Here is a 25798-nt window from a genome sequence, read left to right as displayed (position 1 = left end):
CCTGCTTCTCCCTCTGCCTGTGTCTCTGCCTCTCTCTGTGTGTCTCTCATGAATAAATTTTAAAAATCTTTAAAAAAATAAATGTAAATGCCTCTTACAAAAGGATGACTTCTCAATTTTCAGAGCTTTTCCATTGTCTGATGTTTCTTAAAAGCGATCAGCCTAAAATAACCTTTATGCCAAAGAGGCATATTTTGGGGTGTGCATTCTGCTTCCCTTCAAAGCCTACTTGAAATAGATATCAATAAAATAGAGGGGCACCTAGCTTTGTCAGTAGAACATACGATTCTTGATCTCAGGGTCATGAGTTTGGGCCCCATATTGGGCTTGGAGCCTACTTAATAAAATAAAGTAAAATATAATTAACACTGTATTCATTGGCAAACCAGTTATCAAAATACTCCATTTACCTAAACTTTGACTTCAGATTCATCATTAATTTCTATGAGTTTTATATTTAAAATATTTATTGAGTGTAGTCACTTCTTACAAAAACACTTCTAATGCTACCACTTTAGTCAAGCCATCATCAACTCCCACAGGAAGTATTGTCATAGTCCTCTACCTAATCTCCCTTGGTTCAGTCTGCCATAAATAGTTATTCTCCATATAGTAATAAGAATGATCTTTTTTTTTTATAGTGAAGATTTATTTTTAAATAATTATGAAACTTGGGACGCCTGGGTGGCTCAGTGGTTTAGCACCACCTTCGGCCCAGGGCGTGATCCTGGGGTCCCTCGATCAAGTCCCACATCGGGCTCCCAGCATGGAGTCTGCTTCTCCCTCTGCCTGTGTCTCTGCCTCTCTCTCTGTGTGTCTCTCGTGAATAAATAAATAAATCTTTAAAAAATAATAATTATGGAACTTGTTCAGGGATACATAGTGTGTGTTTATGAAATTCTAATTTCTTTTCAATTTAATAATCTTGTGATATATAAATCTATGCATTACAATAGTGTAATCAACATATGCTGGTTGATTTTTCATTTTAAAGACAAGACCAAAATCAAAACCTTTGAACTTACTATACTTTTGAAACTGAAAGAATCAAATAGCTACAATTCTAAAATAGCATCAATAAATCCAGTATTTTTCTTGTAAGTATCAATAGGCTATACTGAAACAAGGTAAAATATAAATACCCTACACTGTACTTAATTTGAAGTGTTACCACTGAAATCAATTATAGATGTTTATTCTGAAATGCTACTATGAAGGTTGTAGACTCAAATGCTGATAAATGGTAATCAAAATTAAATTTATGGGATACCCAGAAAACAGACTGAATGAAACCTATACAATTTAAAAATACTCATTAACAGCAATTTTTGAAAGACATATAGAAGGCTATTATTTTCATATAGATCGGGAGTTTTTAAAATCATCTCCCTTTAGTGCTTCAATTGTCACATGGCCATACCATAAACCAAAGACTAAATCATTTCAATTGATCACAAATACTATTTAGGCAAAACTCTCATGTGTCAGTATTTTTAATGTTGTATACATCAAATTATAGTAAAAAGATGACCATAAACAACATGCAGCCCCTCTATTTTCATGAACAGCATAACAGATTACAGTAAAACGAGTTTATATTCCACCATCAAGTGTGGTTCTCCCATTAGTTCACTTGTGACATGTCATTAAGAATATCTTCAAATCCAATAGTCTCATCATTACCCCTTAAAATATCCAATGAAAAGTTTGAGCTTGGGAGAAATGGAAGACGCTGAACCTGCTGCACTGCCTTGAATTCCATTTGTAATTTTAGTGGAGCAAACAGACCTTGGATGTTTCTTAGTGTAGAAAAATTCATTTTATCTTGGTTGAGCTGGAAATTTTTTTCTGTTAATTCAAGAGGATGACTGGGCAAAAGCTCATTTTTCATGCAAGGGAGACCTTTTCGAAGAAGATCACGCTGTTCAAAAGTTCCACTTGCTGAAAGTTCAGTAACTGGAATATTGTCCTTCAGCTGAGATCCAAGTCCTCTGGCATTCATCTTCACTTGCTCTGTGGACAGCCACTAAGCTCTATTACCATCAGCCGGCCAAGAATTATCTTTTAAATTCATATGTAGGGGATCCCTGGGTGGCTCAGTGGTTTAGTGTCTGCCTTTGGCCCAGGGCGCGATCCTGGAGTCCCGGGATCCAGTCCCACATCGGGCTCCCGGCATGGAGCCTGCTTCTCCCTCCTCCTGTGTCTCTGCCTCTCTCTCTCTCTCTCTCTCTCTCTCTCTTTCTCTCCCTCTCCCTCCCTCCCTCCCTCCCTCCCTCTCTGTCTATCATAAATAAATAAATAAATAAATCTTTAAAAAATAAATAAATAAATTCATATGTGATCATGTCTCTTTCCTGATCAAAACCCTGTGATTGGGATCCCCGGGTGGCGCAGCGGTTTAGCGCCTGCCTTTGGCTCAGGGCGAGATCCTGGAGACCCGGGATCAAATCCCACGTCGGGCTCCCGGTGCATGGAGCCTGCTTCTCCCTCTGCCTGTGTCTCTGCCTCTCTCTCTCTCTCTCATGAATAAATAAATAAAATCTTAAAAAAAAAAAAAAACACCTGTAATTGTTTCCCACCCACTTATAATTAAAACTCTTTACCTGGGAAGCCTGGGTGGCTCAGAGGTTGAGCACCTGCCTTCAGCCCTGAATGTGATCCTGGAGTCCCAGGATTCAGTCCCACATCAGGCTCCCTGCATGGAGCCTGCTTCTCCCTCTGCCTATCTCTGCCTCTCTCTCTGTGTGTCTCTCATGAATTAATACATAAAATCTTTAAGAAACCAAACAAAACAAAACTCTTTACCTTGACCTACCAAGAAGAATCTCCTGTCTCATTTTTCAGCCTCACTTTTTTGCTCTATGATAGTGTATTTTATAACAAGAAATATGTATTTGATCTTTGTCCCTATTTCTGGCACAGAACTCCTAAAACCCTTGGTATTTCTTGTGATGAGAGCCACAAAGATGTCTTTTGTTGTGTTAGTGACACCTCAGGATAGGGGAGGGTTGCCAGAAGAGTCAACCATACATGATTAGAGGGTTGGAATTTGTAGTTCAGGGAGGGGAGAAGGGTGGAGACTGAGTTCACTTGCCCATGGCCAATGACTTAATCATTGATGCCTTTGTAATGAAACCTCCATAAAAACCTAAAAGGACAGTGTTCAGAGGGCTTCCAGGTTGGTGAGCATGTAGAGATTTAGGGAGAGTGGTGCACTGTAGGTAGCATGGAAGTTCCTTGCCCTTACCCCATATTTTGTCCTATAGATCTCTTCTATCTGGCTGTTCCTGAGTTATATCCTTTTATTATGAACTAGTGATCTGTTAAGTAAAATTTTTCTCTGATTTCTGTCAGCTGCTTGAGTAAATTAATTGGACCAAGAGGTGGGTCATGGGAACCTGACTTATATAGCCAGTCATTCAGAAGCACCGGTGACAGCCTGGATTTGTGATTGGCATCTGAAGCCTAAGGGAGAGGGGATCATTGGAACCTCTAATCTATAGCTAGTTGGGTAGAATCACAGGTGATAATCTGGGTTTATGATTGGTATCTGAAATGGAGGGGGAGGGAGTCTTATAGGACTGAACCCATAAAATGTGAGGTCTGATGCTCTCTCCAGGTGGACAGTGTCCAAATTGAGTTTAATTCTAGAATATCCAGCTGGTGTCTGGGGAATTGGTGGTATGGGGAGAATTGCCCTGCCACCTCATGGGGGAACTGAGTACAGATCACTTTATCAACCCTCTCCTTTGCTCATTTTACTCAAGCCACAGTGGACTTCTTGCTCATTTGTCGTTGCTTATTGGTCAGTTGTGCCAAGCTAATTCCACCTAGGAGTTTTACCACTTGATGGTCCCTCTTCTTGAAATATTATTTCCTTCAATCTGCACATGGCTTGCTTCTTCCCATTCCTGAAGTTTCTGCTCAAATGTCACATCTTCAGAGAGTCCTTCCCTGACCATAACTCTACCACATACTATTGTCTCTTCATATGACTAATAAAAAACTGAAATTATTTGTTTACATTACAATGTAAATTCCATAGAAGCTGAAATACCATATATCTCATTCACAATTATATCTTTGATATCTAGAGCAGTATCTGACATATAATAGGCACTTGGTTAAAAAAAAAGCTTATTAAATAAATGGTAAAGGAGTGAATGAATGAAGTCATCTCAGAATTAAATATCTTTATAGAATATGTCAAACATGATTCCATGCCGCTTATCTGTTAAATTATGGAAGATCATACTTTCTGTATAAGTAACTGTCCTTTCCCAGTTGAAGGTAATTATATCAAATCTATATACAAGAGCAATATCATAGGATTTTACTATCCTTTTTTCTAGGTTCTGTTTCCTTTTTTAACCCTAGAAAACAATATCCCCTTCCATAGTCCTCAATTTACCACCTTGCACATATTCAGTCTGAGTCACCTAGGAGGCTTATGCTCTCCTACTGTACCTTACTGTCAAAATAAGACTGTTGATTACATTTTCTGATGGAGAGACGATGCCCATTTTTATGAATAGTCAGTGGTTTGCCTTTACTAGATATTTGTTCATTATTTTTAACTTGCATATAAGACTTAGCTCAGTAAAAATATTTTAGACAATAAAAGCTATGAGAGGACTTCTGCTTTCAGATTGGACATGTAAAGAGCTTGGAAGTCTTCACTCCAAACCTTACTACAAGAAAAATGTGAACAAACTGAAGATCAGTTTTTCTTGGACTCATCAGAGAAGTATCACAGGGAATACTTGTACCCACAAACTGGAAGCACAGGCGTATCAAAAGATTTGAAGTCAAGCTCTGCTTACCTAGAACAGAAGCCACTAGAGCCTTAAAATGCTAGGAACACATAAGTGTCAATTTTGAGGAATTGCTGGAGGGTGGGTATAGATCAGTTTGAGAGGGAGGAAGTCCCAGGGACCACAGTCTTGGGGACTTCCCATATTTTTATCGATTTGGCCTGTCAGAATCCCAGCAGGTTTTCACAGTAAAAATCCAAAATAGATACACTCTGGGCTATGGAAAGGTAGGGAGAGAATAATCCTAGCGACACAACAGCCTTTAGGACAGGCTGCCTGAAAATATGCTACTTTGGCATATGGGTTATTTTGAATTAAATTTATATAAGGAACAGCTGATATAAGAAGAGCACTCTGACCATCCTTTGTTTCCCTAAAAGCAGGAAATAAATCTCCCATACGAAAGGTACCTGCCCTCTACTAGGAGTAAAGGAGACCCCCTAATTGCCAGAGATAGGGAATTCAAGGCCAAGAAAGCTGTGTAAAACCTTGTTACTCATTTACCATTTTACTACCCCAAGCTCAAACTTGTTTGTCTTGCCACTTCTTCCCAAGTTTGTTTCCTTTTAAAAAGGTATAAAAACTGCCTGCTTTGGTCACTTCTTTGGGTCCCATATCTTAGTTTTCCATATATACAAATTTTTTTCTTCTAATTTTTCTTACATCAGTTTAATTATGAGACCAGCCAAAGCAGTCAAGGGGAATAGAATGCTTTCAGAGTTGGCACCTAGGTAGCTCAGTCAGTCTCCCTTAGGCTCAGGTCATGATCTTGGGGTCCTGGGATCAAGCCCCAGGTCAGGCTCCCTGTTCAGTGGGGAGTCTGCTTCTCCCTTTCCCTCTGTGCTTATATGTGCATGCACTCTCTCTCTCAAATAAATAAATAAAATAAAAATCTAAAAAAAAAAAAAAGAAAACTGAAAAAGCCTACTCTCTAGAGTAAAAGACTTAAGAGCCTTATCCCAGATTGGGGTAAAAGACTTAAAAGCCTTATCCCAGATGTCTTTCACTCCAGCCCCATCTAGACTTCCTGTCTCATCTACAGAGAGTATAAAAGCTATACCACCAAGAAACACTTAGAAGGAGCACATCCCAGAGGCACAGTTTCACTAAATGAGGAGGATTTAATCAGAACCCTTCTCCTCTCCCATGCCTTGTGACTATACCAACAGAGCTCCAGTATAGTAATAGTGGATAACCTCTGAGAAAGCTGCAAGATGCAGATTCTGAGGAGGTATTATTAAGGAAGCTCCAAAATCAAAAAGGAAGTTTAACAAACAAACAAACAAACAAAACCAAGGGCATTTAGAGGAATTTTAAGCCTCTGATATCTATGACAATATTAAACACAGCCTCATTCATTGGTTGATATGTATCCTTATACTAAAATCCTACTTACTCAGTTCCTATTATCAGATATAACAAGTGTGGGTATCAAAAAAGAATTATAAGGTATGCCAAAAGACAGGGACCAAATAACAGTCTGAAAGGAAAAAGGAAACATCAGGACCAGAATCACAATATGACATATTTGTTAGAATGATCAGATTGGGAATTTAAATAACTGATTAATATGTTGAGTACCCTAATAAAAACACTAGACAGCATACCAAAAAAGATGGGTAATACAAGCACAGAGATGGAAACTAAGAAATAATCAGAAGGAAATATGAAAAATATAAACACTGTACAGAAATGAAGAATATCTTTGATGGGCTCATCAGTAGAATGGACATGCCTATGGAGAGAATCAATGATCTTGAAAATAATTCAGTAGTACTTGCCAAACTAAAATGCAAAGAAAAAGAATAATTTTAAAAACAAGAATATCCAAGAACTATAGGGTATTTTCTCATGGTGTGACATGTGAATAATTTTAATATCAGAAGAAGAACGAATGGAGAAGAAATTTTTGAAGTTACAACAGTTGAGAAATTTTGAAATTAATGACAGACACCTACTTTCCCATCCCAGAAAGTACTCTACAGCTTGGCATATCATATTCAAACTTGAGGAAACCCAAAACAGAGAAAATGTTGCATGGAGTCAGGGGGTTCAAAGAAAAAAAAAAAAAAACTGTGACTTAGAATTCTATATCCAACACAATTATTATTCAAAAGTGAAGAAATAAAGCCATTTTCTGACTAAAAAACACCCCAGATTATATTGCCACTAGACCTTCCCTATAAGGATTGTTAAAAGAATTTCTTGAGGGATCCCTGGGTGGCTCAGCGGTTTAGCGGTTTAGCACCTGCCTTTGGCCCAGGGCGTGATCCTGGGATCCCGGGATCGAGTCCTGCGTTAGGCTCCCTGCATGGAGCCTGCTTCTCCCTCTGCCTCTTTCTCTCTCTCATTAATAAATAAAATCTTAAAAAAAAAAAAAAGTTCTTGACGTAGATGGAAAATGAGTAGGTTAGAAACTCTGATCTATGTAAAGAAGAATGTCAGAGAAAGCATAGATAGTTATAAAATCTTGTATTTTTCTTATTCTTAATTGATTTAAAAGATAACTTTAAAACTAGTTACAGTGTACTGGTAATTATATGGCTAAGTATATGAAATTACAGAAATGTCTTAAGAGATGGAAGAAATTGGAATACACTATTATAAGAGACTACACAACAGCAACAGCATTATTTGGAAGACTTAGATTAGTTTAAAATACATATTGGAAGTCTTAGCACAGTTATTAACAAACTTTTAAAAGAAGTATAATGGATATACTTGAGAGGAGATAAAATGGGATGATATAAAAGGCTCATTTAAAATCAGACAAGGAAAAAAAATAAAAATAAAAATAAAAATAAAAAATAAAACCAGACAATGCAGGGGGAAAAGGCAGAGGAGAGGGGTGTAAAAGAAATGAAAAAATCTGCAGTGAATGGAAAAGTTATAAATATGGTAGATATTAATTCAACTATATGAGTAATTACTTAAAATATTGCTCATCTAAATAAGCCAATTAAAAAACAGATTTCCCGAGTGGATAAAAGGAAAGATCCAACTGTATGTTGTCTACAAGTATTTTATTTAAAATAAAAAGATTCAGGAGCACCTGGGTGGCTTGGTGGTTGAATGTTTGCCTTTGGTTCAGGTCATGATCCCAGGGTCTTGGGATAATGTCCCACATCAGGCTCCCTGTGGGGAGCCTGCTTCTCTCTCTGCCTATGTCTCTGCCTCTCCCTCTGTGTGTCTCATGAATAAGCAAATAAAATCTTTAAAACGAATAAATAAAATAAAAGATTTAGATAAGTTAAAGGAATGGAGAAGCATATACCAGTCAAACATTTATCAAAAGAAAGCTGGAGCAGCTATATTAATTTCAGGAAAAGTAAACTTCAAACAAAGGAAAATAATCATGGATAAAGAGACAGCATTATATAAGGACAAAGGAGTTAATTCTCAAAGAAGGCCTAACAACCTGAAATGTGAATGCACCTAACAAGAGAGTGCAAAAATATGTGAAATAACAACTCATAGAACTAAAAGGGGAAATAAGCAAATCCACTATTATAGTTGGAGGCTTCAACACTCTTCTTTCAATAACTGATAGGTCAGGTAGACAGAAAATCAGTACAAATACAGTTGACCTGAATATCTTTAACAATCCACTTAATCTGTTATTTTATTTATAGGATACTCCATCTAACAACAGCAGAATACACATTTTCCTTAAGCTCACTTGGAACAGTTACTAAGACGAACCACATTCTGGGTCATAAAATTCCCCTTAAGAAATTTAAAAGAATAGAAATCATGTAGAGTATGTGCTCAGACTATAGAACAATTAAATAGAATTCTATAACAGAAGATAACTGGAAAATGCCCAATTATTTGGAAATTAAACAATATGCTTCTAAAATAAAAATCTAAAAATCTAAATAACACATGGCTCAAAGATGCATCAAGAGAAATTTAAACATATCTTGAACTAAATGAAAATTCAACTTACCAAATTTGTGGGATGGAATGAAAGGTGTACTTAGATATTCTGCCCTCCAGGAGATGGAACGTCACTCACTTCTTACTCCTTAGGTGTGGGCCAAGCATAGTGCATTCCTTTAAAAAATTAAGTACAATATGGAAAGAGGAGGAAAAGAGTAATTATTCAGTGGAGAAATCTCACTAACACTATCTTAACCAGGCAGTCAAGGTTAACATCAATGGTGAGAAGTCATGTTGATGTCAAGAAAATGACCTATTATCTTATGGTCTTTCTCCCCCAAACATGTAACTTCAGTCTAATCATGAGAAACACATCACACAAATTCTAATTGAATGGAATTCTACAAAACGCCTAACCAATGATATTGAAACTGTCAAGGTAATAAAAAATGAGAAATGTCTGAGAAACTATCACAGCCAAGAAGAACCTAAAGAGATAAGACGACTACATGCAATGTGGCACCCTGAAACAACAAAAAAAGAAAACAAAAAACAATGTGAGGTAAAAATGAAGGAAACCTGAAAGATTAAAGGACTTTTGTTTGTAATAATAATAATGGATCACCGTTGGTTAATTAGTTGTAACAAATATGCTGCACTAATGTCATGTAACATAAAATAGGAGAAATGATGTGTGGTATATAGGAAATACGTAATTTTTGATAAATCATAAACTTCTAAAAGAAAAAGTTTATATTTTAAAAAGCAGTAGGGAATTGTTTCCATGTACAGGTAAGTCCTGAGTTTATCCTTTCAGGGTAATGAAGTTGTGTAATCCCCACTTCCACATAAACTCTCTACTCATTTTGAGTTTAATAGGAAATTGAACAGTTGAAGACCTATTTTAGGAGGCTTTGTGACTAAAGAGGATTATAAGCATCTCCTTCAGGGACCCGGAGTGTGTCCTGCTCTTAACTCAAGTCTGCTCAGCCAAAGCTCTTCTCTGCACTGTCCATCTGACCTTGTCTTCCTGTCACACAACGACTCAAACATACATGGAATTATTAGCACAGTATATTCCTTGTATACAAGGGAAACTAATGCACATATTGATTTTTATCTATGAAAGGCAAGAAATGGGGTATATAAGAGAAAGAGAAGAAAACACTGCAAAGTTCTAGAAATGACAAGCTTTGTTTTCCTCTTCTTGAGTCACTTGCTGGTTGCCTGGCAGCCCACACTGGTTGGGGTACTCTGCCCTTTTAATGGCTCACCAAAGGAGGCAGTTTGGTTGTGGGGAGACCCCCCTGAAGACCCTGAGAATGTAACTGTGCCCTACACCTGACCGGCTGCTTCCATATTATGTCTTTCACTCTCCTTCTTAGCACTTCCATCTTAGTTATCCCAAGTCTGCATCTTTGCCCTTAGAGAATTTTTCTCCCTCTCCTGCCTCAGCACAACTTTATGTTTCCTTTCCCTCAAGCCTGAAACCCCATTTCCTTCTTAAGATGTTGCAGTCATCAATTCAGGTAGTTATGTTCCGTCTTCCTATCATCATCCAACTTTCCTGATATCCTGAAGCATTGTTGTATGCCTCCTTTATTTCTTGGCAAATTTCTGGCAATAAGGTTTCTGGATTATTGTAGTACATACTCTTACTTAATATCAGTGTTACTGAGCAGCAAAAGTTGTAGCTGCAAGTCAAGTGTTAGTGCTGCCCATGTCTGCCTCATTATAAGGAGAGCCCTCTACATGTCATTTTCACTTCAATCCTGTGTGTAAAAACACTAGCATTAGTATCACATTGAAGGTTTTGGGTATAATTCTAAGAGCTGGTATTTATTCTTTTATGTCTTGAGAAGCTCCTGATTTTACTTATTTAATTACAGGTAGATTTTTCTTTGAACCAGAACAAGCTGAAGTAATGATTTCTCTTTGGAGTAGAAGTTATGGTTGTTGATGTGCTAATTATCTCATTTCTTCTTCCTCAAGGAGGGAAGGAAGACTGTGCATGTGTGAATTTGTGTGTATGCATGCGTGCACATTTATTGTTGTTTAATTTATAATGACTGCTTGCAGTCTGGGATTTTGATTCTTTCCTGCTGGATTTTTGTTTTTGTCTCCATTTTGAATTTTTCAAAAGTGCTTTTGCCCCACTTAAATATTAGCTGTGTGTTCTTGTTATCTCCTGATTTTCCAGATATTGATTTGTTTTTTGCTAAGGCACAAAGTCATTATCATTTATGCTCTAGTTTTTTTCTTTAGGCTTTTCTAAGTAAAAAAAAAAAAAAAAAGAATTATAAGCAGTATAAATGTGTTGTTACTTTTCAGATTTCACTGCCCATTCTGGCAAAGGACAGTTGTGTGAAATTTTATGGCCAAATTTAAAAAGAAAAAAGATGTTCAAGAGCAACATAAGGATGGAAATATTCTGTAGTCTGCATCTTCTACTGTGGTAGCCATTATGCATCCATAGCTACTGAGCCTGTAAGATGTGGCTAGTACAACTGGGGAATTGAAGTTTTAACTTTATTTTTTTTGTCTATTTAGTTTGTTTTTTTTTGCTTCATTTAGTTTTGCTTCATGTAGTTTTAATTAATTTAAACTTGAGTGGATATAGTCGCATGTGGCTACCAGACTGGACATCACAGCTCTGAGGCTGGCAAGTACTCTTGTATGACTTTACTGCATGCTTTATTACATTTTAGTATGTAATTTAGTTCCTTCACCCAGAAAACAAACTGAAAACATAAAAAAAAAAAACCTGTGTGAATTAATGGTTGTTGTTAATGTATGGTTGACTGCATTCCAAAGACAGGCTACATCAATGCAGATACAATAACTTTCTTGAAAATAATTTAACTGCAGTGTCGTCTGTCATAAATGATAATGCTATTTACTAGTTGTATTAGTTTACTATTGTTGCTGTAACAAATACAAAAAACTTAGTGGCGTGAAACAACACAGATTTGTTATTCTATAGTTTTGGAAGTCAGAAGTCTAAAATCAGTTTCTCTTGGCTAAAATGAAGATGTTGGCAGGCCTGTACTCCATCTGGGAACTTTAGGGGAAAATCCATTTCCTTGTCTTTTCCAGCTACTAGAAACCATCACATTTATTGACTAGTGGCCCTTTCCTCCATCTTCAAAACCAGAAGTGTAGCATCTTTGCTCCTCTCTAACCTCTGCTTCCATCCTTAAACTTTCTCTCTGACTCTGTTCCTCCTGCCTCCCTCTCATAAGGATGCTTGTGGTTAGATTGAGCCCAGAATAATCTCCCCTGTCAAGACCCTCAATCACATCTTCAGTGTCCTTTTGCTATTTAAGGTACCATATTCACAGATACTGAGTATCAGGATATCTTTGGGGCACCATTATTCTGTCTTCCACACTAGTGTAGTAAACAGTTTGCCTAGGAGTTGACTGATAATGGATTTTGAGGTTGGATTTTTGAAAGTGATCGTTTCTAGGGTTGCTCGTGACTAAAATTTATGCTATGGTGCGTATGACCCAAACAGATATCCTGATCTGTTATCTCACCACATCTAGCAATGCCCTCTAGGTCTCTGCACTGACATTTAGGACTTCCCTCAGAGTATGGAAAGCCAGGTCCTACGAGTAATATCTGGGCACACATCTCACTGATGAGAAAACTCCGTATCTCTACTAATGAGAATCATATTTTCAGAAATAAACTATAAATGTTCTGGTGTTTTACGACTGAAAGAGTAGGCTGACAGATACTCCTTCCCATGATTTGCACCTCAAGTTTGCTGAAAGACTTCTGAGAGGATTCTGCTGTGTTTGTCAGCATCTGACTGGTATTTTAACTTTCATGTGGAATGTGAACTAGTATTTTTAATGTCAGTGGAGAAGGGAGAAGCAGAAGGAGAAAAGGATGGATGGCCCCACTGGATTTTATTAAGCTCTATATGTCCAATGCTATTCAGAGATTTTTGAGGTGGGTAGGTGGAATAAGTTACATTGGGCAGCTCAGGTGGCTCAGCAGTTTAGCACCTGCCTTCCGCCCAGGGTGTGATCTTGGAGTCCCAGGATTGAGTCCCGTATCGGGCTCCCTGCATGGAGCCTGCTTCTCCCTCCGCCTGTGTCTCTGCCTCTCTCTCTCTGTCTCTCATGAATAAATAAATAAAATCTTAAAAAAAAAAGAAATAAGTTACATTGGATTGTAACATGCTAAAAACTGTGAGAGAAGCAGCTTCCCACAGGTAAATGTGTAAATATAGTTCAGATATATGTAGGATAGGGATGGTTGTAGACAGCATGTCCTCATTTTTCATTTCTGAGCTTAAACATCTCTTCCTTCACTGATCATTCCCCGGGACTGAGTTTGATGCCAAGTGTTTTTACCTTATGTTAGTGGTATTTTGCTGCACATTATAACTGTTGGTTTACCTATGCTTCTTAAATAAACCCGTATCCCCACCTAAATCAGTTTCTTTTCCTTTCCCCTGCATATTAGTAAGTGTCACTTTTACTGCCTGGTCACTTAAGTCAGAAACCTAGGTCTGAGGCTATTCTCTCCCTCTCATCAGTACTTCCTGTACATCATTAAATACAAGTAATACTATCTTCAATATGTCTCTAAAACACATCTACTTCTCCCCATTCCCACTGTCCTTTCCCGAGTAAAGTTAACCGTTCCTGAATTTATTACAAGAGTCTCTGACTAGTCTCCTATTGCCTCCTTCGTGAGATCTTCCAACAGTGCAAATTCATCATAATCTTAGCTCCACCCTCCAAAAAGGTTCTCAAATCATTCTCCTTTCCTTTTACAGCAAAGAAGAATTATTTAAAGGTTTATAAGGCCTTGTTTTCACAAATTTCTCCATCTAGACTCTTACTTTTTTCCCATTGTGATAGCCAAAAATATAATGCAATACTCAAGAGTTCAGGGTTCTGGAATTAGAATTGTGTGTAATCTCAGTACAAGTCTGTGTGACTTGACAAGTTGCTTCCTTTCTGTGATTCAGGTATATCATCTGTTAAATTAAGATGATAATAATACCTTCTCAATTGACTCATGAGAATGCATAAAAAGGGCCTCATTACTGCATCTCATGTACTTCTAAATGCTCAATTATGTGTTATAATTATTAATATTATTATTCATAATTACAGGTGTTTTAGTTTGCGTTCCTCCAGAATTTGAGCTTGAAATGTAAATACTTTATTTGAGAGATAATCCCACCCAGTAACCAAGTGGAGAACAGAGAACTCAAATAGGGAAGAGAAGGAAGCCACTAAAAAGTGTGTTAATAAGCAGGTCACCATTATAGGGCTCCGAGACTCAATGTCAGTGTGAACACTGTAAGATTATGTTGAATACACTTCATGGTTACTACACCCAAGGAATAAGGAATTCAGGTCTTAGTCTCCAACTTGCATCTAGTATTTTTTCAGGGCCACGTTCAGGGACATCAACAACTCAGCTCCTCACACAGGTCAAACATACTCCTCTAGTCTGAGAAAGCAATCAGGCATAGAGTTATAGAGACTTGAAATGGGAAACTAGAATGACATGTAAATGATCTAGCAGTCAGGGCTTATGGAGCAGGCAGCTCTGCTACAACAGGTAAGATTGTACCTGAGGCTGAACTGAGGCTCAGTGAGGTGAAATGACTAGTCAGTCAGTCCAAGATCATTGCTAGAATGTGTTTGAGTCAGGATTTGGACCCAGGAACCTGAGAATCCAAAGTGCTTGACATTTGCTCCAGATGATGGTGATGATCAGGTGAGAAGTAGGGACTACATGACTAAATGTGAGGGGACCAGTGAAAGAAGTTGGAGAGGACTAAACACAGCGAGCCAGTCTGGTCAAATAACTCAGCTGTCTCCCACTGTTAGAAGCAGATTCATGAAAATATCCTCCTCTATCAATTTACCATTTAGTGAATATTTACTGGTAGGAAGCATTACATTAGAGTATGGTGTATCTTGGTATAAATTATATATCATAAAATACACTTTATATTAGATTCATGATTTGAATCAGGAAGTATGACTTTAGAATGTTCTCTTAGACTAAATTGCTTTTCATACTTCAAGTATTTAAGATTTCATAATAAGAGTCAGCCCTGATTCTGAATTTTGATTGTACCTCTAATTAAATACATAGCCTTTGGGAAAATTATTTGGTCTATCAATTCCTTAATTTAATTTTACATAAATGAATCTCATATAAGTACCTACCTCATATGGTAGATGTAATAACTAATGTGAGGATTCATTGAAAGTGATTAGTACAAAGAACATGAAAAATAGACTTAAGAAAATCATACAAAATGTATCTGCAAAGGGCAGATCTAAAAGGGCGAAAATATGGCAGATAGGAAGAACAAGACACTGCAGAGCAAACAGCCAACATTCCCAAAATTCTGAAGAAAAAAAACTACCGTAAACTCTAGCACAGTCAAGGAAAGATAACCTGAAATAAAGGGAGATTTGAATTTGTAGTTTAAAACAATCAGCATTTTTCATGTTCCAAAAATAATGAACAGATCAAGGCATAAATATATTCTGTGAAAATGTTTACAATTGAAGGATAAAGAGAAATTCTAAAAGCATCATTATAGAGAAACAAGGGGAAATATATCAGGTTTGCCTTTGAATTCTGGTTATATCATTAAAGACAAGTGGGACTGTAATAGTTTAAATAACTTGTCTGCAAATTACAAGAGCCTTCATTTAACTAGTTATAAACAAAAAGAAAATATGTAAAATGATAGGAAGTCCATAGATAAATTGGCTTACTTCATTGATTCACTAATCTTATTGAAGACCCACATAATTTCGAATATTCTTCTCTGCCATTCTCATTGTTGGCTTAATTATTGGTTTGAATACAAAATGGCTGCATGTTGATGAGTATACAGACATGATGATATTCAGAGGAATATAAAAGACTTTCTATTATTGGCATTCTATCTTAGTAGCGAAAAAAAAAATCTTTCCCAGGAGTTGTCAGTAAATTCCATTTGTGAATTATTACTTATAGTTGCTTCACAGGCTGAATTCTGAACCAATGCCTGGCAATGAAAATAAGATAAGTGTAGAACAATGTGGAGCTCAGGATAGGATCAGCATCCCCTGAGTCATTTATGGGGGACAGAAGGAAGATTGAGACAATTGATTGATATCAGGGTTGAGAAGATAAGAGAGTAGTGGATCTTAGAAAGGCAGCTGATAGTGTGCACTGCAAAGACAGTGGATTAAGGGGAGCAAATTATAAATAAATTAGAAGGAAAAATGCTGTGACCACAAAACTACACCTATGCAACTTTCCATTCATATGTAACAATAATTTTTAGAAAGTTCTCAAAAATGCAAAGATTCAGATCTAATAACCAAAGGCAATTCCTAGAAACTATGTGAATTCATAACTTAGCCAACTGAATTACTGATATATATAAGTACTGATGATGAATTTTTTAAAGATTTATTTGAGAGAGAGAGAGAATACAAGTGGGGAGAAAGGCAGAAGGAGAGAAAGAATCCTCAAGCAGACTCCTGTTGAGCATGGAGCCCAATGCACGGCTCCATCCCAGGACCCTGAGTTCATGACCTGAGTTGAAATCAAGAGCCAGATGCCCAACTGACTGAGCCACCCAGTCACTCTCCTCTTTTCTTTCTTTTAAGATTTATTGAACCTTGAATTCAGTAGAAAATATAATATAATGAAATGTAAATTGCTATTTTGATCCCTGTAAAAACAGTTTAATATTAAAATTATTAAAGAAAAATGGCAAAGATATTTTAATCTAATTATAATAAACTAAACAAAAAATAGAAATCCCTCAATGCATTACAGTTGACAGAAGAATATGTAGTATACAAATACTAATTATTTTATCTTTTATTGAGATGAAACTATCTAACAATGGGGTTTCCTGGGTAAGAAAGTATCCTTGTTGAAAGGGAACATGTCCATAGCTCAATGATTGTTACCATTCTTTTCTTTTGATCTATCCCCAGTGGCTGTGCCAGCCCCTTGCTAAGTTACTGGGAAAAAATTAGAAGAAGATAAGTACAATATAAATAAACTACATAACTTACAAATTTTTTGAGGACAGTAATAAAGCAAAAATTGACAAGCTAAAAAAGAAAACATACGCATTAAAAGGAAAAAAATAAAAATTCAAGCACATAAAGAAATTCCATTAAATATTATATTAGAAGAACATATCAAGCTGCCATTTCTGGAGTGTAGATATTCTATCAATGTAATCACTTAGCAAGTACTAAAAAGGATTATGAGGAAGCATATAATCTAATCATGGTTCTAAGAAGACAGAAAGAGAAAGGACAAATAAGGGAAAGGAAGGGCAGATTCTTGATAATCATGTCATAGAAGAAAGATACTAATGATGGAGAATATATTTTTCAAACTAAGGATGAAAAATAATACAAGTAACAAAACACAAGTATGCATTAAATTTAGTTCCTCCAATAAAGGAAGCTCCAAAATTCTATTAAGAATTTGAGCTAGGGCAGCCCGGGTGGCTCATCGGTTTAGTGCTGCCTTCAGCCCAGGGCCTGATCCTGGAGACCTGGGATCGAGTCCCACATTGGGCTCCCTGCATGGAGCCTGCTTCTCCCTCTGCCTGTGTCTCTGCCTTTCTCTCTCTATGTGTCTCTCATGAATAAATAAATAAAATCTTTAAAAAAATAATCTGAGCTAGTTTAATAATATAAACTCCAAAAGTAAGAAAATGTGATCAAAGACGTGTTAGAAGAGAATTAAATGAAAAATTATTTCTAGAGGATTTGATAAAATGGTATATTGAATATATATATATATTTAAATATTTTATTTATTTATTTATGAGAGACAGGCAGAGAGCAGGAAGCCTGATATGGGACTCGATCGCAGGCCTCCAGGGTCACACCCGGAGCCAAAGGCAGATGCTTAACCACTGAACCACCCAGGTGTCCCTGAAAATACATTTAGATACAAGAAAATGACATAGCAAAAATATGTAATTAGATAAATATAAGTAATTTATAACTGGATTAGACAAAATACAGAAATTTCATTTACAAACCTATTAAAGGTAGGGAACCTGGATGGCTCAGTAGTTGAGCATCTGCCTTTGGCTCAGGTCATGATCCTGGGGTCCTACATCAGGCTCCCCACAGGAAGCCTGCTTCTCCCTCTGCCTATGTCTCTGCCTCTCTGTGTCTCTCATGAATAAATAAATAAAATCTTAAAAAAAACAACAAAAAAAACCATTAAAGGGGTGCCTGGGTGGCTCAGTCAGTTAGGTGTCCAACTTCATCTCAGATCATGATCTCAGAGTCCTGGGATCAAGCTGCATGTTGGGCTCCATGCTCAGTGGGGAGTCTGCTTGAGGATTCTCTCTCCCTCTCCCTTTGCCCCTATCCCCACTCTTGTGCTTGCTCTCTCTTTTTCTCAAATAAATAAATAAATTCTTAAAAAATATATTTATGGCCACATTATGCTTATTACAAAGTGAGAGAAAGATACTACATGAAAATAAAAATTACAGACCAATATCACTTATGAGTATCAATGCAAAAACCATCAACGGAATACAAGCAAGACAAATCCAATAGCACATTAACAAAATTACACACTATGATCCAGTGGGATTTATTCCTAGAATGCAAGGATGGTACAACATATGAAAATCAATGTAATGCACCACATTAACAGAATTAAGGAAAAACCATAGGATTATCTCTATTGATGCAAAAAAAAAAAAAAGCATTTGACAAAATATAATGCCCTTTTATGATAAAAACACTCAAGAGCTAGGAATACAAGGAACTACTTAAGTGTAATACGAGGTATATATGAAAAACCTACAACTAACATCATATTCATTGATGAAAGACAGAATGTTTTTCTGTCAAGATCAGGAACTGGACAAGGATGCCTACTTTTATCAATTATATTCAATAATGTATTGAGAGCAATTAGCCAAGAAAAATAAATAAAAAGCATCCAAGGAGAAGGAAGGGGTAAAAGTATTTCTCTTAGCAGATGACATGATCTTGTATGTACAAAACCCTTAAGAGTACACATACGCCCCCCCTACACATGCACAAACTGTTAGAACTATAAATAAATTCAGCCAACTTACTGGATACAAAGTGGACATACATCATTCAGTTTCATTTCTATACACTAACAATAAAAAATACAAAAAGGAAATTAAGAAAACAGTTCATTTACAGTAGTCTCAAAAGAAAAAAATACTTAAGGGTAAACTTAATCAGGGAGATGAAAGAATTGTATGCTGAAAACTACAGAGCTGGGGTGCCTGGGTGGCTCAGTCCATTAAGCATCAGATTCTTGGTGTCTGCTCAGGTCATGATCTCAGGGTCGTGAGACTGAGCCCATGATGGGCTCCATGCTCAGCATGGAGTCTGCTTGGGATTCTTCTCCCTCCTTTGGTGCCCCTCCCCCCACTTGCTTGCAAAGTCTCTCAAATAAAATAAAATCTTAAGAAAAACCTACACACCTACATTGCCAAAAAAAATTAAAGAACAAACAAACAGATGAAAAGACATCTTATATTCATGGATTGGAAGTTTTAGTGTTAAGATGTCAGTATTATCCTGTATAATCTGTAGATTTAATGTAATCCTTATCAAAATCACAGTGAATTTTTTCTGTAGAAAGAGAAAACTTCATCTTAAAATTCATACGGAATAACAAGAGACCACAAATAGCCAAAATAATCTTGAAAAAGAAGAACAAAGTTGGTAGTTTCACACTTCCACACTTCAAAACTTACTGAGAAGCTGTAGTCTTGAAAGTGGTGTGGTACTGGCATGAAGACAGACATAAAGATCAACAGAATAGAATAGGAGCCCAGAAATAAACTCTCACATATGAAATAAAATGATTTTTTTAACAAGGATACCAAGACCGTTCAATGGGGAAAGGATAGTCTTTCCAACAGATATTGTTTTGTTTTTAAAGATTTTGTTTATTCCTCTCTAGAGAGAGAACAAGGGGAAGGGCAGAGAGGAGAGGGAGAAGTACAAGCAGACTCTGGCAAAGAGCCTCACACGGGGCTCAGTCTTAACAACCCTGAGATCATGACCTGAGCTGAAATCAAGATTCTGACACTTAGCTGACTGAGCCACCCAGGTGCCCCTCCAACTACATGGCCTTAAAAATAAGTTATAACCAGTTGTGAAAGCAAATTATTATTGAAGAAATATTTTGAGCTAAATGGTTGTTCTTTTGAAAGATGCACATACACCCTCATACAAGTCACAAAACTAAAAATGAGAAAATTGTGAGCATGCCAAGAGTCATATGGGAAAAGGAGATGAATACTCCATTGGAAGAAAAAAGCTAGAGTACAAAAGTTACAGAGCATCATAGAAGCCCAAATTTCAGTAGTTCTCAAAAAAAATTCTTAAGATTCTTATTTCCCCCCAAACTTGGCAGTTATGTTGATGACATGTGTATGGTGTGTGTGTGTGTGTGTGTGTGTGAGAGAGAGAGAGAGACTTGACAAGAGTCCTGGAATTGATAAAAATGCAGGAAAAAATAATGACACGTGCTATTTTTCGAAGTGTAAGCCCTTATAAAACCTGTTTGGAATTCAATTTAGCAATATGATAACAAATCCTAACATATTTAGTGAAAACAATTTCAAAGGCATTATGCTTAGGAAATCTTCAATGATGTATACAAAGTTTAGTGTGTAAGGATTTTCACCATAGCACTGATTCGCTCATTCAAATATTTATTGAGTGTGATCATGTAAAAATCACTGTTCTGGATTCCATTTTAATCCCATGTTTTATAGAGTTTACTTTTTAAAGAAGACACAGTGAAAAATGCAATGAATAAAAATGATAACTACATAAAGTGATAAGGGCTGTGAAAATCCTAAAATGAGGACCGTATGTTAGGTTTTTTTTTTTTTTTTTAATATGTTAGATAGTTAAGGGCTCCCTAGGGTAGTGAAATTCCACCTGAGTTCTGACTGTTAAAAGGAGTCCCCAGGGCTTTGGGAACAGAATACTTTCCAAGCAGAGGAAACAGCAAAGACAAGTAGAGAAAGAAATTGGAATGTTTGAGCAACAGAAAAAGGAGTGTGTAAGCAAGCCCAGCTAGAACAGAATGAGAAGAAGAGAGATAGAATCCAAAAAGACAGGCAAGGAGATGTCTAAACCCTACACTAAGAGTTTGGATGTTGTTCTAGGCTCAAATTAGTTTTCTAATCAGAAATACTTACTATTCCTTTTCTGGAAAGATCTAAAGCCTACATAGCAAAAGGGCACATCTGTTTAATCTATATGGGTGGGCACATAGATGACTGTTATATTTTTTCCTATGCTATTGGTATTGGGATATTTGAGGTATTTTATAATTTTAAACCACATATAAGTAAATCTAAAATTACTATTTAAAAAGATCTATTATTTTTATAAAAAGTATAATGTAACCTGAAGCTACACAAGCACATATTGTATGTGGGCCGTCTCAATTAGTCTTACAATTTATTTTTATATCTCTACAGTGTGAATTGTTTGCCTAGAGAGTTTATAGTATTTGTTGACCATGTTTCAGTGTTTTTAACATAGAAAGTTTATTCTTCAGTCAGGGCATCATCTTTTAATTAATATAAATATTTTAAAGCATAGCCATGACTTTTCTGTCCAGTAATCCTGCTGGAAGTGCCAATGGTCCAAGGTCTGACGATTCAGAAGTAGTGCCTGGCTGAGCAATAGGGGTTTGCTTGGGGGCATGAAGACTGCTGGATCTGACCCTGGCAGGTGGCTTGCAGTGGGAGTGAGAATGAGTGGAAGTGTTTGGCAAGGCATTATGGGGGTGGGGGGCATCTTTGTACCCCTGCAGAGCCAGCAGGAGTGAGGAAGCATGATTATGCTAATAAGTGAAAGCCTGATTCCTTTTTTTTTTTTAAATAAATTAATTTTTTATTGGTGTTCAATTTACCAACATTCACAATAACTCCCAGTGCTCATCCCGTCAAGTGCCCCCCTCAGTGCCCGTCACCCATTCACCCCCACCCCCCGCCCTCCTCCCCTTCCACCACCCCTAGTTCGTTTCCCCGAGTTAGGAGTCTTTTTCTTCTCCCTTCCCTTATATTCCCTTTCACTGTTATTTATATTCCCCAAATGAATGAGAACATACACTGTAGACCTGTGCTTTTCAAACAACATCCGCAGGCCGTAGGTGGCAACAGCATCCCTGGTCCTGGGGGAGGCAAAAGCAGATTTTAAGTCCTGTGCCTTACCCTGCAAGGTTTAAAACCTACAGAAAAGATAAGATCTACATGGAAGTACCAATTTGAAAACATATTTTAAAAGTTCTAATGGAGAAGGGAATATCTTTGATGATAAATAACCAATTAGTTATTCCATCTGGTGGCATCACTGATTTTGCATATAATCAAATCTTATAAATGTATCAGATCCAAGCTAACTTGAATATATGTGCATTTTTTCCTATTTGCATCAAATACCTTTCCATATACATGATTTCAGATAATAATAGGAGTGAATTTTGCACGTGCTATGTATCTGTTCAGCGGTTTATCACTCTGTTTCATTTTTTTTCTCTATTTCATTTTCAAGTCATATTTAATGAGCAACTAAAAGGAGGTCAGCAACTTTTGTTTGCATTCTCAGCCTTCATTTATTTCCTCAATAGAGTGGAATAAGAGGACAGTTATCTGGGCACTGACAGGAGGGACAATGAGGTTCAGGGTTGCAGAAAAAAATAGACTGAGGCAAAGACTGTAAAAAAAGCAGAGTTGCCATTTGCAGTTACCACTGGTTTCCTAAGTGTTCGGTAGCTCATGGACCCTGCGTGGGGACTGAACATTGGAAGGATGTTATGGAGGGTACTTCTATGTGTTAACCTGTGTGTCTCTTTTCCAACAAGCCCAAAAATTTTCCCAAAATCTCCCATCCCCTGTGACACCTGTACCATCAATTGTCAATTCTGCAGAATAAGTGAAGTAGTTGAAATTGTATAGAAATCCTCTTATCTCTGGTTACAAAATTTAGCTGAAGTAGGAATTGTTGGTGCTCTAAGAAAATTTAGCTTCTGCAGGTTTAAATAAAACCTTTTACTAGTGTATGCAATAGCTTCACATCTAAGGTGAGCCTTTATTCCTGCAGATGAAATGCTAGTGAAATAAAAGGCATGTATGGTACTGATGCTTTCACATAGATACCAGTACCGGTTGTTCACAGTTTTATTTATAAATGCAAGATTATAAATAAATAAATAAATAAATAAATAAATAAATAAATAAATGCAAGATTTCTGGGCAGCCCAGTTTCCTCAGTGGTTTAGCGCCTGCCTTTGGCCCAGGGCGCGATCCTGGAGTCCCGGGATCGAGTCCCGCGTCGGGCTCCCGGCATGGAGCCTGCTTCTCCCTCTGCCTGTGTCTCTGCCTCTCTCTCTTGTGTTCTGTGTCTCTCATGAATAAATAAATAAAATCTTTAAAAACTAAAACTAAAAATAAATGCAAAAAAAAAAATAAATGCAAGATTTCCCACAAAATTCCCCAGATCACTGCAGTCTACCGTTTGTATTTACTTTCTGGGCCTATTATTTGGGGAGGTCCACAAATGATTAACTACAGCTTATTTGGTTTAAGCCATGGCATTGGATAGATGGCATTTCTCACTTTGTCTTCTCAGCAGCTGTGTGGATTATGGAGATGAGCTGTGGTTCTAGCCGAAAATGCATCATTTATATGTGTCAGTCGGATGGCATCACATGCCCGCTCTGGACTTTTTCTCAGAGGCTGTGAGATTTATGACCATCATAAAGCTTTTTTTCCCCCATAGATCATGTTGGTAGAATACCTGTACCTTTTCTGGACTGCACCCTTCTAGAAACTAGCCAGGGTCAGAAAGAAGAAGATGATGTTTTGGTCATTTCCACCCCCAGAGGGAGAGTAAATGACCCTGCTCCCTAAAACTTCCCTCTCCTGCCACACTACTAATTAGAGTAAATAAAGAAATCTAGCGAATTATTTTTTCCTTTTTTAAAATTTTTTAAAATTAAAAAAATTTTTTTAAAGATTTTATTTATTTATTCACGAGAGACACACACAGAGAGAGAGAGGCAGAGACACAGGCAGAGGGAGAAGCAGGCTCCATGCAGGGAGCCCGATATGGGACTCGATCTCAGGTCTCCAGGATCGCGCCCTGGGCTGAAGGCAGCGCTAAACCGCTGAGCCCCCCGGGCTGCCCTGATAATTTTTTTAGAGCAAAAGTTATAACTTGCTTAGCTTGGCGGAGATGCTACAGTAAAATCTATGCACACAAGGCAGTTTTCACTAATGTTCTCCACAGTTCTCAGCATTATGTCCCATCCAAATTATTGCCTGTCATTGGTATGTAATCAGAATATAATTTTCATAATCGGACCACACTCCTGAAGCAGTCATATGGTTGCAGACAATGTGAACTTTAACCATGTAAAGCTCCCATTCATGAACTACTTAGAAAAAGGAGGACAGGGACGCCTGGGTGGCTCAGCAGTTGAGCATTTGCCTTCGGCTTAGGGGTGATCCTGGAGTCCCAGGATCGAGTCCCACGTTGGGCTCCCTGCATGGAGCCTGCTTCTCCCTCTGCCTGTGTCTCTGCCTCTCTCTCTCTTCGTCTCTAATGAATGAATGAATGAATGAATAAATAAATAAAATAAATAAATAAATGAAATCTTAAAAAAAAAGAAAAAGGACAGTAGTTTTCTCCTCTCAGTTTAACCTGCCTCTGTCCCTGCCCCCCAGCAATGCAAAGAGGAATAAAACCTGATTTCTATCTTAGAAAATTGCACTGATTCACAAAAAGAAAAATGTAAACAAAAAAGACACATACCATAATAGATTAACTATGATTACAGCAGAATGATGTGATTATCTAAGAAAATGGACATAGGCTCCAGAGAAGTTAGACTTAAGCTAAAGGTATTAGACATGTATTTCCCTTCTGGCTGGGACCCTTTCTGTCAGTAAGAAAATGGAAAATCAGCAAACTCAAAGTATTAAAAAATGCATAATGGACTATATACAATCAGAATAGTAACCTAGTTTTAAGCAGATATATATATATATATATCCCTCCACACGCACATCTATAAACATACTATTTGAACCACTCTGTTATATTAACAGAGGTGCTTATTATATCTACACATCTGTATTATATTTATCTGTATCTAGAAATACACAAATACACATACAACATACATATGAGCAAAGACAAATGCCAGGAGACAAAACTTGTTTTTGAATGAGTGAATCATCCATGAGCAAGTACTCCTGTATCATTCATTTTTATTTGTTCTTTCTTGCAACATCCTCCCGATTAAGAAAGGAAACCTCTTTCTCTACCAATTCGTGTCTTTTAAAAATATTTTCATTGATTTTCCCCCTTTTCCTTTGCATCAGACCTTGAAATTAGTAAAAATGGGGCAGTCCAGGTGGCTCAGCGGTTTAGCGCTGCCTTCAACCGAGGGCGTGATCCTGGAGACCCGGGATCGAGTCCCATGTTGGGCTCCCTGCATGGAGCCTGCTTCTCCCTCTGCCTGTGTCTCTGCCTCTCTCTCTCTCTCTCTGTGTGTGTCTCCCATGAATAAATAAATAAAATCTTAAAAAAAAGAAATTAGTAAAAATGGTTTTTTTTTTCTTTCTACACTCACTTCAACTTCATAAGTATGCATTAAAGGATTACTGTGTGATATGGAAATATGACTGTAAAAGGCTTAGGCTGAATGTGTTCCGACTCCAGGAAATTCACAAGTTAATAACAACAAACAAAAGTCTTTTTTTTTTTTTTAACAAAAGTCTTGATATGAGATGCTTTGTTGGTGATTTATCTCTTTTGCTTAAACCTTCAATTTATCAAAGATTTATAATGTTTAGTCTTGTTCTCTCTTGAGAGCACCAAGATTTGTTTGGGTGTTGCTGAATTATATTCAAGAAAAGATTATATAATCATCTAAGTTCTGTGGTAAAGAGATCACACGTAATCCTTGTGAAAAGGAGCCTGAATTGATGGATTCAAGGATTATTCAAGATGGGAAGATCATAGAAATGTTGGAATGTGTCTTAG

General features: G+C 37.0%; 1 protein-coding gene and 1 pseudogene across 6 annotated transcripts in view; one reads left to right on the top strand and one right to left on the bottom strand.

Annotated features, from left to right (window-relative positions):
• The window catches only part of LOC140628624 (melanoma-associated antigen B18-like), a 273856-nt gene that overhangs the window by 140019 nt on the left and 108039 nt on the right, over nt 1-25798 (top strand). The gene's annotated exons all lie outside the window — the stretch shown is intronic.
• The window catches only part of LOC140628627 (proteasome maturation protein pseudogene), a 77889-nt pseudogene continuing 53561 nt past the window's right edge, over nt 1471-25798 (bottom strand).

Source organism: Canis lupus, chromosome X (genome assembly GCF_048164855.1).
Source record: "Canis lupus baileyi chromosome X, mCanLup2.hap1, whole genome shotgun sequence".
Taxonomy (NCBI): Eukaryota; Metazoa; Chordata; class Mammalia; order Carnivora; family Canidae; genus Canis; species Canis lupus.
This window is presented reverse-complemented; position numbering and strand designations above follow the sequence as displayed.